Source organism: Vicugna pacos, chromosome 11 (assembly GCF_048564905.1).
Source record: "Vicugna pacos chromosome 11, VicPac4, whole genome shotgun sequence".
In the NCBI taxonomy this organism is placed as follows: Eukaryota; Metazoa; Chordata; class Mammalia; order Artiodactyla; family Camelidae; genus Vicugna; species Vicugna pacos.
In genome coordinates this window covers 41,360,328-41,379,403 of record NC_132997.1, presented here as the reverse complement: position 1 = coordinate 41,379,403, position 19,076 = coordinate 41,360,328, and the positions used below count along the sequence as shown (strand labels likewise).

The 19,076-nt window shown below is 45.7% G+C and overlaps 1 long non-coding RNA gene across 1 annotated transcript; it reads right to left on the bottom strand.

The window, feature by feature from the left end:
* Window positions 1-431: 431 nt before the first annotated feature.
* On the bottom strand, window positions 432-1,524 carry LOC140699779 (uncharacterized). Its single transcript, XR_012078017.1, has 2 exons — window positions 1,443-1,524; window positions 432-685 (listed from the first exon to the last, which is right to left on the bottom strand). It is a non-coding gene; the product is annotated as an uncharacterized lncRNA (long non-coding RNA).
* Window positions 1,525-19,076: the final 17,552 nt, after the last annotated feature.

Below are 19,076 nucleotides of genomic sequence, written 5' to 3'. Positions count from 1 at the left end.
CGTCCTCTCTCACCCAGCGAACCCAAACTAACAACCACACGGGTGGCATGAAATTACCTCCTTGGTGCCGCGTCCCCGTGCGCCGTCGTGCCGAATTCTCAGCAGCTCAGCGACGCGGGGACTATGAGGTGTTGTTGCCGGTGTCACATGCCGAGCAGGGCAGGCAGGTTATGGTCAAGCGCAGGCCTTCCTGACTCCAAGGCCAGGCTTTCCACACAACCCCCCCCCCAGGGCTCGGCGGAGGAAGGCAGAGCTGAGGGACCGCTAGCAAGAAACTGCGCCTGTTAGAAGGAGGCCGAGCTCGGAGGGAGCCCTCACCGGCACCCCCGGCCTCCCTTCCACAGTCCCAGCCCATCCCCGACTCGGGGAGAACACGACGGTGTAGAAGAGAGAAAGTTGGAAGATGAGCAAAAAGTGGGGGAAGAAGTGAATGAGCTGAACGATGACTATCCTTCTGGGAGGGGTCCAGCCATGCTTTTTGGGGGAGGGCAGGGGGCTTTACACAGGGTGCTATAACAGAATAAGCTTACAAACAACAGGAATTTCTCGCAGTTCTGGAGGCTGGCAGTCTGAGATCAGGGTGCCTGCTCGGTGGGGTTCTGGTGAGGGTTCTGCCTCCTTGAATGCTCTTTCTTCTCACTGTAACCTTCCTTGGCGGAAGGGGTGAGGGAGCTCTCTGGAGTCTCTGTTTCAAGGGCATTAATCTCATTCACAAGAGCTCCACCCACCCGGTTTAATCACCTCCCAGAGGCCCCATCTCCAAATACCATCACATTGGGAATTAGGATTTCAATATATGAAAATTTGAGGAGATGCTAACAGTTCAGTGGGAAGCAATGACAGAGCTGGATTCACCCCCCCGTCCATGTGTGACAGGGTTCCTGGGGTGTGGTCTTTCCCTGAGCTCTTGGCTTAGGTCTATCCCTGGGGATTTAAGGTGCAGCCTTGAGCAGTGTTTGCAGTCAGCTTGGATGGATCAGGCAGGTCCAGATTAAACCCTTAACTCCTTCCCCCACCTCTGCTTGACCCAATGGGACTTTCCATGCATCCCAGTGTAGACTTAGTTTTGCCCCTCTCCCCACCACACACAGACACTCACATATCGACAACTGGCTAGTGGGTCAGCTAGACACAGTTGCGTCCTTCCTTTTAGGCTGAGCGAGAGGGTGGGGATGTGATGTGTGCAGGGTCCTAGGGCTCTTTCTGGAGTGTCTGTTGTCTCCTGCATCTTCGTTTACCACCTGTGCTGTCCATGCCACTCCCGACCCCCATGGCTATCACCCATTGTGATAAGGTTTCCTGGGTCTGAGTTCTTGAGCTCAAGTCTCCCAACAGGTACCCCAATTAAAGACTTGATATCCTCTTTTGTCCCCAGTTTTAAAGTCCTGTGTTTTTGTGAAAGAACCTAGTTGCCTAGTTGCTTAGAAATCTGAGGATCTCACCCATAGAAACCTTGAGAAGGCTCCCTGGGCGGATGGGAGTAGTGGTGGTAGGATCCCACATCTGCCCTCATCATGGCCTCTTGCCAGGTGTTTCCTGGCCCCTGACTTTGACCTTGGCCGTATGAGTTTGGCCAATGGAATGCTAGCAGATGTGAGGTTAGCCGGGGCTTTGTGACATGCTTGACAGATTGGCTTTGCCCTCCTGGCCTCTGGGGACCGAACACGAGACCGGCTGCCCTGTAACTGCTGCCCTTTCACCCTGGGCCCCCCGGGTGAGCACATGTGGGACAGGCCTGACCCACAGTGGGGCGATCACAGCTGAGCCCAGCCTTGACCAGCGGTCCTCAGGGGCCACACTCACAGGCATGAGGGTGAGTGCTGATTGTCACACACCGCTGAGAGTTTATGCTACAGGTGGTCCAGCAAAGCTGAACGATCAGTGCCCCTTTTTTGGGTCAGGCCTGAGTGAGTTACAGCCCAGGTCCATGATGCGAAGGACATCATGGAGACACTAATATTTTGAAGATTGTGCAAGCCAGACTGCTGTTTGCTTTCCTGGCAGAGGAGTTTTGTGTGTGTGTATGGTGTGTCTGATGTGTGTATATGTATGGCATGTGTGATGTGTGTGTCTGTCTGGGGAGGACAGGACACAACCTCCAGGAAGGGCTCAGGCCAACGGCCTGCACAGCAGGCCAAGGTGAGGGGCTGGGTTCCCATCCAGCGTCACCCCAGATGGAATTCCTCATAGACTTGCAGGTGAGCTCAGCCTGGTGTAGCAACCTCGTTATTCGTTGTCCCCCAGTCCTGTAAGCCTTCGGCTTGTGGAACAGTTGATGCCTGTAGGTAGATTCTGATGTTTCCTTCCTCTGTTGTTGGTGGTGGCGGGTGGTGGGGTGGTTGTCCCATCTCCATTCTGAAGCCACGGCAGGTCCTGCCGCCAGTTAGATCAGTATTTCCAGACATCACAGACTTCCTGGTCTTCCTGTATGTATCACATCGTGTTCTAAAAATCCTGATTTGCCCTGAGTTTACACACCAGATGAGTGTTTTCCTTCCCCAGAGCACTGTGGATGGGGGCCTGTGGGCCCAGCACAGGTGTCCCATAGTGGTCAGCCACCAGCCAGAAAAGCCAGTGTGTGTGTGAGCGGTGGGCCGAGGGGGGCGGGCAGGCTGCACCCCATGCAGATTCGCCATCAGAACTTGGAGAAAGAGGAGGCAAGGGGGATGCACAAGGCTCTGCCCTCTGGTATGAAGGGTAGGTGGATGCCTTCAGAGGCTTCCTGTGGGGTGTTAACACTGGGCTTTGGCCATCACTGCGGGCTCCCCCTCCTCCCTCACTGCCCACTTGCCCATGGTGGGTGACTGTGGGAATTTCTGGCCAGCTCTGGACCCGTCCCTTTCTCTTACCCCCTCCCCATTCCCCCCCACCGCATACTTTCCCTGGGCATTGCTTTGTGCAAAGACTGGAAATACTAGGGAGTTGTCAGAAAATGCAGGGGTCCGGTAGGATCCACTGTGTTCGACGTCCGAGCTTCTTTTCTGAAATGTTGCTTCTAAAACTCAAAAACGGGAACAGATTTTCAGCAGCCGCTCCAACTCCTCTCGGTATGATGAAATAATGAGAAGCAACTGTCCCGTGACGTCTGACGCAGAACGTTTCTGTTTCCAGTTTACCCAAATAACAAGATAGTTTCATCTATAATGAGATAAAGGGAGAGGGTGCTCAGTAAGGCTGGGTGTCATTATAGAGCTATTTCTATGTTAATGGCGCTGAGAAGGGAGTGCGGAAATGGCTGTCACAGATGGAAAGGGGTGATGTTAAATACGCCTGTGACAAGGCAGCCAAGGTGGAAGGCCCCGTTTCAATAAGGAGGGTGAGCAAACAATGTATGACTTGTGTGTTTCCTGGAGAAGGGGTGTTTGCGCCCCCCCCCCAGAGTCCTTCCAGCAGTCGCTGTGGTTTTCTCATATTGAGCATTTGGCCCTTTAAGCCTAGGGCGGGGGTTCCCTGGGATGACCCAGGCAGGTACTTGAGGGAGATGCAAACCTCAGATCATTGGTCTGGGCACCAGCAGGCGAGGGAGGAGACAGACCACGGTCTAAGAGGCCAAGCAAGGGACCTGACTTTGAAGACAGGGAAGCCGACTCCAAGCTGGGCCAGGGATGAAGCCATGAGATTGTGTCGCCCCTTCTGTGCCGCTGACCCCAGGTTCTCCAGGGCACTTGTCTGTCTGTGTTCCTGCTGTCTGTGCTGACTTTGTCTTTATCGGTTTTAACAGCTGCCTCCTTGTCTCCTGTCCCCAGGAGCCTGGAAGTTCCTTAAGGACAGTGCTATAAAGTAGTCTTGTAAATTTCTTATTACAAAACATTTCAAGCACTGGAAAAACCACAGAAAATAACAAATATGTATTCACAACCCAGATTTAATAGATAACAACAGCTTGCCACATTTGTTTTAGCTTTCTCTTTGAAGAAATAAATATTAAAAAAATACCACTGAAGCCCCAATTCCCCACTCCCTTTCGCTCCGCTCCCAGGCTCCTGAAGTTGGATGGAATCTCTATTCAACATTACCCTCTTGAGAATTATCCATGTTGATTTGCGTAAATACGTTTTGCTCATTTGTACCACAATGGAGGGCTTTTGATTTTAAAAATAAACTGCAGTTTACTTATCCTTTCTCCTCCCATCGAATGGCTTTGTTTTTGTTTTTTCAACGTTATAAACATACTGCAGGGAATGTTTTTGCTTGTGTCTCCTGGGTTCACAGGCAGGAAGGTGTGGGCAGATAACCTGGTGGTGGAATCGTTGGCTTGTAAGTACGGAGGGTCCATGCACCCTCACCTGTGATGGACTGGGACTGAGTCCTCGCCAGGGTGTTGTGCCTGCTTCCATGACCCCGATGGATTTCAGTTCGGGGCGGCCCTCTAACCTCACCAACACTGACTGTTAACAAGGCTTTTAAGTGTTTGTCTCTCTGACTAGAAGAAAATGAAGTTTTGTTTCCTTTGCCTTCCCCCATGACGGATGAGGCTGGCTCTCTTTTCATATGTATGTTGGGCATTCAGGTTTTCTCTTCTGTGAGTTCCAGGTTTTCCTAGTGGCTTGTTGGTTGCTCCGTCCTGTCCGTCAGTGCACCCCTGCATCCCCCTCAGTGCCAGACCCAGGCTGCCCTTAGCCAGCGTTTGCCACAAGAGCATGGAGGAGGTGCACCACAGGAAGCAGAGAAGCTGGCCGGACTCTGTGAGCAGGTGACCCTCCTGAGCACGGGGCCTGTTTAGGATAAAGCTCTGCCTGGAAATGAGGTGCTGGGACTAGAATCGGAGTGAATAGAAAGGAGGCAATGGCCAGACAGGGCAAGAAGGTGGAAGTTGAGGCCCTGAGAAAGGATTTGCACTAAGGGTCCGAGGCTGTGCTTTAAAGAAAGCCTCTGTTTAGGGGTGGGGTGGGAGGGAGAGTCCAGGAAGGGGCCTAGCAGGAGCAGCTGCCCCCTGCCCTTCCCCTACACCCTGTGACGAGTGAGGAGATCGCGGCCTCCTGGAGGCCAGGACAAGGGGACGGGGAGGCTGCCGAGTCCAGTGACCCTTCTCAGCTCCACCCTCTGCAAAGCGAAGAGTGTCCAGGTCCTGACTCTGTTGACCACGGTTCCTCCCGAGGCCTCCCTAAGCTCTTTGGGGGGGAGTGGGATGCATGCCACGGCAGGCCCAGCTCTCAATCTCCTTCCTAAGGTGAACCCATTGGCAACAACCCTCAAGACTCATATCGAGACATTTAATTTCCAGTTTATTCCTATCTTGCTCCTGTTCTGAGTCATTGAGCAGGCTCCCGGGCTCTCTCCACGTGGACACACACTCAAGGGAAGGCAGCCCATGGGTGCTGTGCGGGGACAGTCAGCGACGGCCCTGTCTCCCAGCACCTGCCTTCAGACAGGTGGGGAGTGGAGGCTGAGTTCTAACCATGTCTTCATTAGCAAAGACCCACTTGGAGCCTCTCTCTGGCCACAGTTCAACTCTCATCTATGTGTGAATGAGTCTTTCAATAGATAAAATTCAAAATAAGCTTTGAGAAGGCAGGGATCGTAGCTAACGCCGCTCATGTCTCAGCACCTGTAACACACCCGGTACACAGGAGGCCTCACTAATGTTTTTTTTCAATAAATGAATGAAAAGACCAGAGCACCCAGCACCCCAAAGATGGCAGACTTTGTCTACACCTGGAATTCCAGTTCAACTGAAATATCATCAGGGTCTTATTTTATTTTTTAAACACTGAATCAAATTATTCTTAAAGTTCATCTAAAATCATGAACACGAAATACCCGAGAAAATCCCGAGATGAAAAATTTCCACAAATTGAACTTCTTCATATAATAAAACCTATCATAAAGGGACAGTAACTGAAAGAATACGGTAGTGGTCCAGAAATGGATATATTAATGAACAGTATTAAAATGTAGAAATATATTCAAGTAATGTCAGAATTTGGGGCATAATAAAAATGGCATATCAAAACAGTGGAAAGATGATTATCTAATTGATGTTATTGCAACCCCTGCCAGAATATTTGGAAAATCTGAACAGTGAAATCTTGGCCTCACCTAAGCACAAAAATAAGTCTCAGTAGGGGGAGGTCTTGAGCCCATCCCCACTTCCTTGGCCTCTTATGAAAGGCCACTGCTCAAGTTGGATATGGGTCCTGGGTCCACACCTGCCCTTTCTGCCCAGGAGATTGCAGTCCTGTAGGGGCGTGAGGATTCTGGGGACTGATTAAGGAAAAAGGATCACAGGAGGCAGGAAAACATGATGAGCTTTGCTGGGTGATGCTTGGACAGGGTTGCATGTGTGGGGAAAGAAGTCCCTTGTAGCAGGAGCCTGGCCAGAGGCTATGGCAGCTCAGGGTTGTTACTCAGAGGGGAGGAGGGCAAGGGAACTCCCCGGGAGAAAGGGGAATTGAGAGGGGGCCTCATATGTCTGGTGAGTTCCCAGCAGCAGGGCGGGGGATCTGAGCTCTGCAGGGCCTTCGCAGCTTGGGGCCTTATAACTGCAAAGGCCCATCTTAACAGCTAAAGGCCCTAACAGCTGTTAGGTGAGCTGGTATGCAAAGCAGACCGTCTCTAGTTGGCTAAAAATGTGCTCATTTGGACCGTTTTTAAAACAGGTGAATGTGTAAAAGTTTGAGTTTAGCACTGGCAGGCTTTTGCGCTGAGGGGTCTCAGCCTGCAGTGAAGAAAGGAACAATGTGGAGGCCAATACACAGAGGCCGTCTTTGGCTCATTCGTATGACATGTCCTCGTCAGCAGCTTTAGTGGCTGTGGCTGGTGGGGCATCCCCTCCCCTGCCAGAGGAGCAGCGTATGAGCAGGCTTGTGAGTAGTGCCCAGAACTGGGATTTTTTTTTTTCTAAAGCTTCGCAGGTGATGCTAATGTTTCAGGCTGCACTGCAAATCACAGATGTAGGTCAGTGGTCCTCAGACCTAGCTGCATATTAGACTATTTGGGTGGAGGTGAGAGTGGTAACAGCTTTCTGAACATATTAAAATCTGGACCCTGCTCCCTGAAACTGTGATTTGGTTTTCAGGTCAGGCAGGGCAGATAGTTCTTTGCTCCCAGGTGAGTGTCACATGCAGCCAAGACTGAGAACCACCCGTGGGCCTGGGGAAGGGGAGCTGGTGCAGGTGTCTACCAGGAGGGCCGTGCTGCCCACAAGGACAGGGAGTGAGAGCGTGCAGCTACTGGCTGCTTACACACCACACGCACCAGGCTTTGTGTGGTTTGCCTGATCTCATGAGTCCTTGCATCATTTCAGACAGGAAACCACCCCACACGGTCTTCCACTCTCTCCTGTTCCCTGTTCCATGTCACTCAGGCTTTCCAAGCGTTCTCTTTGATTGGCAGTCACGCTGCCCAGAACTGGGATTACCTGCTCTGGTCATGTCTGCTTACCTCCCACCCCTTCCACGGTGTTTGAAAGAGCAGAGCTGAGATAGAAGGGTGGGTTTCCAGCTGAGAGGCACCTAATTGATAACTGACACATGTTCCCATAGCCAAGATTGAGGCCTTGTCTCTCATACCTCAGGGCATGCCCCTTACCCGCCTCCTCTCACAGGCCTGGTGGGCTCCTGGCCGCTCTGCAGAGCCCTTCAGATTCCCAGTTGTACGCTTCCCTCGGGTGCAGATGGCCCAGAGCCAAGGTCCCTCTCCAAGGTCCTGAACTGAGAAATGTGCATAGTATGTCCCTGCACGCAGAGCCTGAGACTCACACTGTACGCATCCCCACTCCTGGCTGCTTGAGAGTCCATGTTCTCCTGAGTCCTGGGCAGTTAGCAAGCTCCTTCCCAGAGATGTTCATGCTGGGTGGGGAGGGAGGAAGCCGAGTCCATGCAGGGCTCCTTCCTGTCACGTGTGTTTGCCCAAGCGTGGCACCTGCACCTCGAGTGGAGCTTGACCTTTACAGAAAGGAATAATTTGATTTCCCAGAGAAAGTGGTGAGCATCAGACAGACTCTAGCAATATCAAAGCAGCATATCAATTAAATATCTCCCTAAGAGTCCTCTTTGGGTTTCCATATTTTAAAAGGCTCGCAATAAAATTAACTCCAAAGTTACTGAACTGAGAAATGTCCAATTACTGTCTTGTTGGTACAATAAAATAGAAAGGATTGTTTAGGCATTTAATTGGCATCCAGCAACAGGCAATGCTATGTTAATTAGACATTAATTACGGCAGAGCACTAATTGACATTTGATAAGCATTCTGACTGATAACCAGTGTTTGCTCTGCCAAATTAAATGGCTCGGTGGGCTGTGTTTGACAGCTAGGAGGGGGCTTACAGAAGGGCTGCAAGTGCCTGGCGGCCTCCAGGGGGCAACAGCTGTCTCTAGAACATCCTTCCACTTACCGAGAAACAATACCATGAGACAGGCGAAGGCTTTCTGGACCTGAGTTTTCTTCAAATGTTGCCTCTGGGAAAAGAGGTGGTCCTCCTGATGGAACCAGGCTTTGCCGGCCTCACATGCAGATCAGCTTCCAATTTTCTTTCTTTCCTTCTCAGCCCTCTCAGCTCCAAATTTGAACCCGTTTTCTGTGTGCTTTATGGTCAGACCTATTTGAATGCTAAGCCTGGCTCCACCACTTCAAAACTGCGGGCCCTGAGCAATTCGGCTGACTTCCCTGAATCTCAGTTTCCTGCTTCGTGTAACAGGGACATTGTCTCAGTGTGAAGACCATTGGGAGGAAAGTGTTGGCCAAGTTCTTAGCACAGAGGAGGAGCTCAGTACATTTTAGTTCCTTCTTTCTCTCTTTCCCTCCTGGTCTCCTGTTCCTGCTCCTGGGCTGTGGCTTTGTTCATTCTGTTGGATTGTGGCCCTGATGCCATCTTTCCCACCACTCCTTCCAGGCTGAGACCAAGCTTTAACAACTACCAGAGAAGCAATGTGGCTTGGTCTTGGGATTTAAATGCTGGTTCTGCCACTCATTAGCTGTGTGATCTTGAGCCAGTTACTTCATGTCTCTGTTCTTCTGTTTCCTCATCTGTATTAGGATAATTGGCAATACTTACCTTCTAGAGTTGATGGAAGGACTTAAGATGATGCCTGTGCTTTTAAGTTCTCAATATATATTGGCTTTTTTAATCATCACACCCCGCCGTATAGGGTGAAGCCATTGAACTTGATTCTCTTTTTCAGTAACCAACTCTTGGGTATATGCTGGCTTCTGCAATCCCTTGTTTCGGGGTGGCAGCATGCCAAGTGGCCTCATTCCATCTTCTTTACCTTCTTTCTCTTGAGGGCTGCTGGATTTGTTCAGATAGACTCTGGCTGCTGTATGTAGCAACAGAATGCTTTGTTGAAACATTATATTTGTGTGTGTGTGTGTGTGTACACTCGCATATCAGCATGCACACTAAGAGCCCCTGTTCTCTTACAGTGTAAGAAAAATGTGACTCTTTGCTACCAGTTGGTGTTTTTTTCTAAAATATCACTTGGGAACTTAGATTGCCGATGGAACTGGGTCAATTCGATGGGAGCTAATTTGTTGAATGGCTCATTTGCCAAAAGCCAATTCACCAAAAGTTAATTTGCTGAAAATAAATTTGCTGAATCATTAAATCACTGAATGGCCAGTTCACTGAAAACCGTCAAACCTTCAACCCTGTTTAGGAACAGTGGCTGTAGATGTTTTGCTGTTGGAGCAAGAAGTGCATGCAAAGAAGACTCAGAAGCAAAGGCGAGGGTTAGGCAAAGGCCCTTAAACATAAAGAAGGTAGGAGTCTGAATTTAAGAGAAAGTCCAGCTGTTTAGAGCTAAATATCTTCCACTTAAGAAGTGCGGTGGAACATACAAGGATTTCATGTGCAGCTAACCTGGGCAGGCTGCTCTGTGGTTAAATGGCTGCAAGAAAGCTCTGATGAAACTAAAACAAAAATTAATTCTCAAAAATTTATGAGTCAGTCATCTACAAATTGGCTTTGGCAAACTGATTTTCAGTGAATCAGTCTATTTTCTCCCCTAGTATGATCTTAGCTCTCAGGTATGCTGAGACTGAACAGAGAATGACCAGTTGGGAGAGGCCAACCATACGTCCATGGAAAACAAGAGGCTACAGGTGGTGTCTGGTCTGCACCCTGCATCCTGCATTCGGGCTGGGAGCAGAGTCAAGCAGCCTGTGCCTCTGGGTGGTGGCAGGATTGATAACTAAGCCAATAGTGATTCTCTATTCTGAGGGCATGCTTAAAGGGATCCCCGATTCTGCCAAGACTGGGACATGAAGAAGCTCAGGGGGGTTGACCTGGGCCCAAGGCGAGAGGCAGGGCACTGGGGAGGGACGTTCTTCAGCCCCAGGCCTTTTCTGTTAGGAGCAGAACAGAATTGGCAGGGGTCTGCGGGCAGCCCCAGCACACCAGGCTAAGCTGGGGACTCCAGGCTTCCCGAATGAAGGCTCACTTATCGAGTTAAAAAAAATCCACTGTGTACCCGTAAATGGTGAAAAGAAATAATATTGGCTGAATATACTGAGCATTTACTATGTCCCAGGACCATGCTAAGCACTTGTGTGCATTATCTCAGCCACGTGAACAACTCCACAAAGGAGTTGCCATTTAAATTTCCATTTCACAAAGAACTGAGGTTCAAAGATACTAAGAAATTTGCACAAGATCACAGAGCTAACAAGAGTCAGAGATTGTCTTCACATCTAGCTCTGTCTGCTTCCAGATCTATAGGCTCTTGACTCGGACCTCACCTTGCCTTCTCACCATGAAATCAAGCATTGCACCAAGTTCTGGGAACAGTCCAAGCGTATCCGTTTTCTGCTTCACAAACCTGGTGTGCGGTCACATGCAGTCACCAGAGCTCGTCCTATGCTAGTGGGTCCTTCCAGGTGTTTGTAGGCCTTGAACAAAAGGGACTGGGTTCTGGCACGTACTGGGCATGCAGTGGACAGGTGTCAGCAGCAGGTAGAGCTGATCTCCCACATCCTACCTCACACTTCCCCAACACTGAGGACTGATTTCCAGCAAGCATCCTAGCACTGCTGAGTCCTGCTAGACAGAGTTAGGCTGGGCTGGGAAATACCCAAGCAAAGAACCATGATCAGCTAAAGGCCTGGCTGAAGGCCAGGGGATTATAGGACGGGTAGTGGAAACAGAATTTTAATCCCTAAATATGGCCTCATATCTAGTTGCAAAAATGAAGATTCGTACATATTCTTCCTAACCTTGATATGTATATATTTTTATGTAGTAATCAAATTTTCCTTTCTTCTCTCCATACTAGTTTATGTGTGTTAGATAGATATTAACCTTATAATATAGTTTTAGGTTGCTCTGGAGAGCAAAAGGGAATTGTGACTAAATGATGTAAAGGAAAAACATCACCCAAACGTTGGCGTGGTAACTGATGGGCTTTGGGTCATCCCTTTTGGGGGAGAAGGTTAGCACACCGTTGCACTGTGTTAGGTAGAAGCATGTTAGTGTTTGGAAGTTCAAATATGAGTATTTTCCCTTTGCAATGTTGTAGACACAATGGTACATTTTAACTAATTACATTCTTTCTCTGCCTTCCTTTTTCTGTAATTTTATGTAGGGCATATTCTGATGTTGGGCTCTGCTGTTTAGTCCATCACTCACAGAATATCAGTGCCTGATTTTCACAGAACTAGAGGAAGAATGGACATGATTCAGCATGCCTGAAAAACAGAGTTTTTAGGTGAAATATCTAATAAGGCTTCGGATTGTCTCTGTTTTCGGGAAAATCATGAATACATTTCCTGGGGTAAATAGTTTCATTATTTTAGGTGGGGCTTATTGTTGAGATTTGGGAGACTAAATATGGAAGAAAGTCATCTGTGGATGTTGGACAATTAAAGGGTGAACTTCCCTGGACATTTGTCATTTTCTTTGGCCACTCAGCAGCACTGAACACATCTGTCATGTTTGAGGAGTTTCCTAATTTATGCATCCTGGAGGGAGGCAGAGACCATTTCCCCTTGGTAAATTTCCCAGTCTCTCTTGAAGATAAGACTCAGGCATTCGATTCTGGCTTTGCCAGTCCAGACTTTGAATCAGAAGCTAGTGACAGAAAGATGTACTGAAGCATTCTGGTACGATCTGAGGCAGCTACACAAAATTTGCTGGAGTAGATTTTTCTAGATGTGACCTGGAAATGCCTGACTTCCATGACGGTGCTCGCGGCAGTGTCTGGGCCTGGTCCAGGTGGCCATTGTGGCTCTGTTGCTCCAGCTCTACAAAGTAATTTCACTCTGACTAAAAGCCAAGCCTGAATCTCTGGCCCCCTCAGAATTTCCAAATCTTTTCATACATTTCTTTTCACTTTAAACTAGCCCAGGCTGGTTGTTTACGTTAGGAATTCTGACTGCTACAAGGGAGAAAACCAAAGAACAGTCTAAAAACCTTTGTAAAATTGTCTTGTACCCAGCCACCGTATCCCATTCACTTATTCATCATAATATATTTTTAAAATAAAGTTTCTGTGATTATCATGGGACATTGTTATATTGTGTATAAAGTAAGATAATTTTGTTTCTTTTTTTCCAAGTAATATAATGAAAGTATAGATGGTAGATTAATCCACCGTCACCATCCGTGGTCTGTTGAACAGGTTGCAAATGTTGGGCTCCTGTATACGTTGGCTCAAGGCTCAGTTAGATGTATATTAAAAGTTTTCACACTAAAATTGTGGGTGTATTTCATTTTTTTCCTTGTAGGTTTGTCAATTTCTAAATTATATATTTTAAATCTATGCCATTACATGCATACAACTGAGCAGACTAGGGATGCTGTGTTCTAGGAAAAAAGCAAGTTCTTGCCTAGACATCCTCAGTACCAGTAAGTGCTCCCTTGTAGCTGTTGCACAGATTTGGCCTGGCAGTGGCCAAGGGCACTAGGGTTGTGAATTGGGTTTTAAAAGGTAGAGAATGGTTATCTACCCAAGTCAGCTGAAAGTAGAAGAAACCGAAGTCTTTAGAAATAATAAAGGGCAGAAACCCCCCAACCAACTAGACATTCTTGAAATAATGAGTTAGCTGGAAGCGGAGATAAAGCTAAGAACTCAAGAGTCAGAAATCAGGAAGCACTGAGATGAATCAGGAATAAGGTTAAGTTCAAAATGAGGGGAGTTCTAGGCAGTGGGCAGTGGTGGCTCTGGAATTCCTTTGAATCATTTCTATTAGCTTTCGGTAGAATAATGTATGAATTATTTGGACAAATCATAGGTGTCCAGCGCTTACTAGGGTGAACCCTCCCTCCTTCTGTAAGACTAGACTCCTGCTATGACTCTCTACCCTGCAGTGAGTAATTTTGGTAAATTTTCTATGTGCACTTGCAAATAATGTTATATGTTGCAGTTTGGGATACAATGTTTTATGTATGTCAGTTAGCTAGTAAATACTCTCTTTTTCTGAATTTTTGTCTACTTACTCTTTCAGTTATAAAGAGATGTATATTAAAAGTTTTCACACAGAAATTGTGGATGTATTCAATTTTTTCCCTCTTAGGTTAATCAGCTCCTGAATTGTGTCTTTTGAATCTATGCTATTATGTGTATACAACTTTAGACTTTTTCCAATTTTACTGATTGCTGGCTCTTTTATCATGAACTATCCCACATTACCACTTATAATGTGTTTATTTTGTCTGTTATTACTGTAGCTATCAGCTTTCTTTTACTTAGTGTTTGTATGGTACATTTTCTTTTCTTTCTTTTAGTTTTATCTTTCCTATCTCTGTATTTTTGGGGATATGTCTCTTGTAAGAAGCATATAATAATTGATTTTTAATTCCTATAATAACCTGAACCTTTTAATTGGAATGTTTAACTTATTTACTTTTAATATAATTATTGATATATTTGGGTTTAAATCTATCACCCTAATGGCTTTTTTCTATTGGTTCCAGCATTCTATGTTCTTTTCCCTTTAGTTTCTTGCTTTCTTATAAATTCGTCAAGTAGTTTTTATTTATTCACTTCTTCTGTATTAGTTTGATGGCTGGATAGTCTTTTACTACTTTTTAAATGGTTACCTTAGATATTACAGTTGGTGTCCTTAGTTTTTTAAACTCTAGTTTTTTAAACACATCTCAGTAGTCCAAGGGCTTTGGGACTTGAACTTGATGTACTTCTTGCCTTTTGTACTATTTTCCTCATGCACCTTAATTGCATGTACATGTTTAAACCCCACGCTCTGTCATTGTTATTGTTGCTTCATTCAGTCAGTATTTATTTTGGGCCTATCTGTCTGTCTGTATGTTTATCTTTTCTAATTCTCTTTGTTTTTTTCTGGAAACCCAAGCTTCCACTTAGGATAATTTTTCTTCTGCCTGAAGAACTTTCTTTTATGTTTCATCTAATGCAGATCTGGTTATCTGAAAAAAGTCTGTGTTTTGCCTTTATTTTGAAGGACATAGAGGGTTTTTATGCTGATACAACATTCTTGGTTGTCAGTTAGCACTTTGCATGTCTCATTCCCTCATCTCAGACATTCTTCTCCTTGTCTCTATTGGGTAGAACAGTAATCCGGTTGATAATCAGACTCACATAACCCAACTGTACAATGAGTCCCTGTTATTGCTTGATAATGACATGAGGGCTCAAAATTGGCATGTGAGAACCTCAACTTCCAATGTCTCTGCTGAAATAATTTCTCCCTTAGTGATTATGAGCTTGAAACCAACAGAGCTCCACCTCATGCCATATTTAGACTCACACCCCTGGATTATGCTGAGATGTGATCCCAGTAATGAGTCTTCAGGCAAGAAGGAGTGGTGGGGGTGGGTGGGGGGGGTCTTAAGGAGGATGAGACTCCTCTTGCAGTTAGTCCTCCTGACCCCATGTAAGGTCAAGGCTCTTGAAGCAAGGCAGAACTGTGCACTCCTCACTGAGGAGAGAGGGCAGGCTTTTCTTGGCAGAGGATGACTCTGAAGGTGTTCAGTTTTATCCAGATCTGCCCAAATGATCTGATTCTCAGGGTCCAACTGAATTATTACCCTGAATTTACCATGAGAGATCTGGTGAGGGTGTGCTTCTGGTTCTTCAAGCTGCTTATGCTTTGAATCACGAAAGTGCAGGAGATTCTTGCTTGCCTCACAGTCATTACACAGCCTTGAAGTGAGTGAAACAAAACAATGTCAAAAAGACAAATGGCAGGGTTAAAGAATGTATGCAACATTTATGCTGATAATGGGCAAATATTCTTTTTAAAAAAGTACTTCTACACATTGTTAAGCGTGGTAGGCAGAACCATGGTCCACAAAGATACCTGCAACCTAATCCTCTGAACCTGTGAACAGGTTGCTTTATGTGGAAAAAGGCTTTGCACATGCGAGTAATGGACCTTGAGATGGAAAGCTATGCCTGAATCATCCAGGGCTCAATCTAATGCTCTCTAAAAACAGAGAACCTTTCCTGGCTGCAGAGGACCAGGGAGACATCAGTGGGAGAAGGACTTGGATGGTTATTGTTGGTTTTGAAGATGGAGGAAGGGGCCATAAGCCCAGACATGTAGGTTGCCTCTGGAAGCTGGAGAGGAAAAGACTTCTCTCCTAGAACTTCCAGATAGAAACGTAATCTGGCCAACAACTTGATTGTAGTCTAGTGAGACCCATTTCTCACTTCTGACCTTTGTAACTGTAAGATAAGTTTGTATTGTTTAAGCTACCAAGTTTGTGGTCATTTGTTGTGGCAGCAATATAAAACTAATACAGTAAGAACGAGTCAAATAACTCAACAGAAAAACAAGCAAAGGATATGAACAGACAGTTCACAGAATTAGCCAATTAACATTTGAAGAGACGCTTAATCTTACTAATGAAGCAGGTAAATGCGAATGAAAACAAGATACCATTCTTCACTCATTGCATTGGCAAATGTTAAAGCAATTGATAACACACCCTAATAGTGAGAGATGAGCACTTTTAAACATTGCTGGTGGGAATGTAAATTTCTGTAACTTTTGGGACAGTAATATGTTGATATCTAATAATATAAACAACATACAAATCCTTTGACTTAGTAAATTCAGTTTTGGCTATCTTTTTTAAAAAATAGAAATAATAGGACTATTTTTTTTCTATAAATATACAAGAAAATTTGATGTCAAAAACTGGAACTAATCTGAAGTTTCATCTATGGGAATGGTTAAATAAATTTTGATAAATCCATGGTATGAAATATTATACGTAAGGCAAAATTAACTGGATCTGTATGCAGACGTCTAGGAGGTGGTCCATTGTATTCTATCGCCTAAAAAAGCAGGTTGCAAGATAATGTCCATTAATATGAACCCATTGAGATTGAAAATAACACAAGAAAGCATAAAATAAGGTTTGCCTACATGTGCTTATACACATTTTTGTTTGTGTTGTGAAAGACGTGGAAAGACACATACCAAGCAGTTAACATTGATGACCTCCAGGGATGGCACTGAGGGTGAAGAGGCACGTGGGAGAGTGAGAGAGTTAACATTTTCTTTATACAACTCTGTTGTGCAAATTCTTACAGTGAGCACATGCAACTTTTAAACTCAAGTCCTTAACGTTTCTAATACAGTATTTTATTAAGAGTATTATTAAGTGTAATATTAAGAAAGGGATGAAACCGTGCATTTTGGAACCTACACATTTGCCCACCAGCTGATAAATGATTCTTTCAGTGGTGCCTGGGGCACTGCCCACTGGACGACAGTCCAGTTTTGGCCACAGCCCACCTTTGTCTGCACAGCAGTTTGCCTTTATGCAGCTACTTCAGCGCTTTGTCCCTCTCTTATAAAAATGAGGGGAAGATGGGAAAAAATGAAAGTGCAGACAAGAAGTGTAGGTTTCATCAATTTCAAACAGTAGAATCAAAGATGGAAATCATTAGGTGTGCCAAAAGTCATAAATCTCTTACTTGGATCAGATACTCACTGGACTTGAACCAGTTGACTGAGTTTGGTGGTGAAGGAAAAGAACAAAATTAAGGGAAAGAGGCAAAGATCTTATATCTTTTGAGATAAGTAGCTGGGGGTTACAGGATATATTTATTTTTCCTCTCTGAGATGGAACCACTTCTAAAGATAACTAAAAATATGGAGGTCTATTGCAGGTTTTTCTCACATTAAACATGTTTGGTGTGTACAATGATAATTTTATGCTCTTACTGCTTTCCCGTGCCATTTCTTTATCCACATTTCCTGACCCTCACCTCTAGCCACTCAAGATTTTCATGTGGTCTTCAGGGTGAGTAAGAGAAATAGAAATAAAAAGCAAGTTAGTCAGATTTTCACTATTTGTTTTCCAAAGCAAACTTTCAAGATTCAAAAGGGCAAACCCAAGTGAGGCAAGGTACAGAACTCATGTCACAATGATAAGACTGGAGAGCAAATAAAGGGAAGAGGAGGCTGCCCCTCTCACCCCCTCTGGGAGCAGAGAGGAGGCTGGCGGAGCCCGGAGAGGAGGGGACCAGCAGGGGGTCTCCCATGGGGGCCTGTATGTGACCAGGCAGGGAGCTATGACAGCCTTCATTCTTTGCCTTGAGCAAGAATGAGTATACACTTTTTAAACAAAACAAAGCAAAACAAACAAAACAGCTTTGTTTATTGGTTAAGAGGCAACACTAAGGTGCTCAGTAACATTATGTATTCTTTAGTATTCTTTGGATTTTTTTCACTTCACCCCATCATAAGCATTAGTGATGTGGTGACCCCTTGGCCTGCCTGTCACCCACCTGCTCCCATCTGCTGATAGGCTGGTGGGCAGTGTCACCTACATCCCTGCCTATAGCTGATTGAGTCCGTGGTGGCCACAAAGACCTAGATTTGTTCAACAGAAAATTTACAACAGGATTCGGAGACTCTGCTTCCATGGTGCTGAGTGTCGGGAGGAGGCTTCGTGAAGGTTTGGGATGGACACGTGCGTGCAGAGAAAGCTGGGGAGAAAGAAGGCTGAGGTAGGGCTGCCGGGAGATACAGGGCTGAGAGAGGACCGAGACCCGCCATGTAGTCTGGGTAGACAGGGGACTCTCGTTCCAGACTTGTCCATTTCTAGTTCCCTCCTGAGTCTTGACTGTATCTGTTAACTTTTTGCCGTGAAAAGAGAGGATATTAGGATCCACTTATACTTTCTTTAACTTCTTGTCTCCTCCCCACTGTTTTTATTAGTTCAGTTTTTTTTGGTTTTATTTCAAACGTTTTATTTTGAAATAATTTTAGATTTACCAAAGAGTTGGAAGGGTGCTAAGGACTTATTCTTGTATATCCTTCCCCAGCTTCCCCCAGTGTTACCATTTCAGAACCATGATAGGCTAGTCAAAACTGAGAAATGACCCTGGCACAGTAGTATTACTAGGGGAACCAACTGTTGACTGAAATAAATGCGCAGCCTGAAAGTTGAGAATTGTTTCATTTGGCGGAAGGACAGCCTCTCAGATGGCTCTGAGGGGCTGCTCCAAAGAGGTAGGGGAAGAGGTAGGATAAATAGGAGCTTTACAGCAAAGACCAGGTAGTTGGAACAATAAAAGATTGCTTGTTATCTAAAGAAAACCAGGCATCTCAAGTTAAAGAATTTAGTGCTTTTCTATGTATGAGAGGAAGCAAACATTTGGGCTCATTGAATTCATTCCTTTGACAAGCACCTAGCTATCTAAAGCCTTTTTTATTCTGAGTCCCCTCAGGGTGCACCATTGTGAGTGGCTGCAGAGGCTGGGCTGCAGGCTTGTCTTCCCTGGGGGGTGGCCTCAGCCGCTGCTGATGACTTGGTTTCAGCATTCTTTGTTTACTGATACGGTTTGCAGTATTTTTCGTTCACACAACTCATCCAGGTTTTTTTTTTTTTTTTCCTGAGACTTTCCTGGGTTTAGCATGGAAAGTCTCCTGCACCAGGAAGCCCTGAGTTCCAGACAAACCAGGGGCATCCTAATTTTTAAAACCGAAAGTCTCCTGCCAAAGGAGGCCCTTCAGTTCTGGCAAACCAGGATGGTTGGTCACCCTATCACCTAAAGCTCAGACGACATTTGGATTTCCCTAGTTTTCCCACCAATCTCCTTTTACTGTTCCAGGATCCATACAGGAAATCACTTTGCATTTAGTTGTCATATCTCCTTAGTCTCCTCTGATTTGTGACTATCTTCAGTCTTTCCTTGATTTAC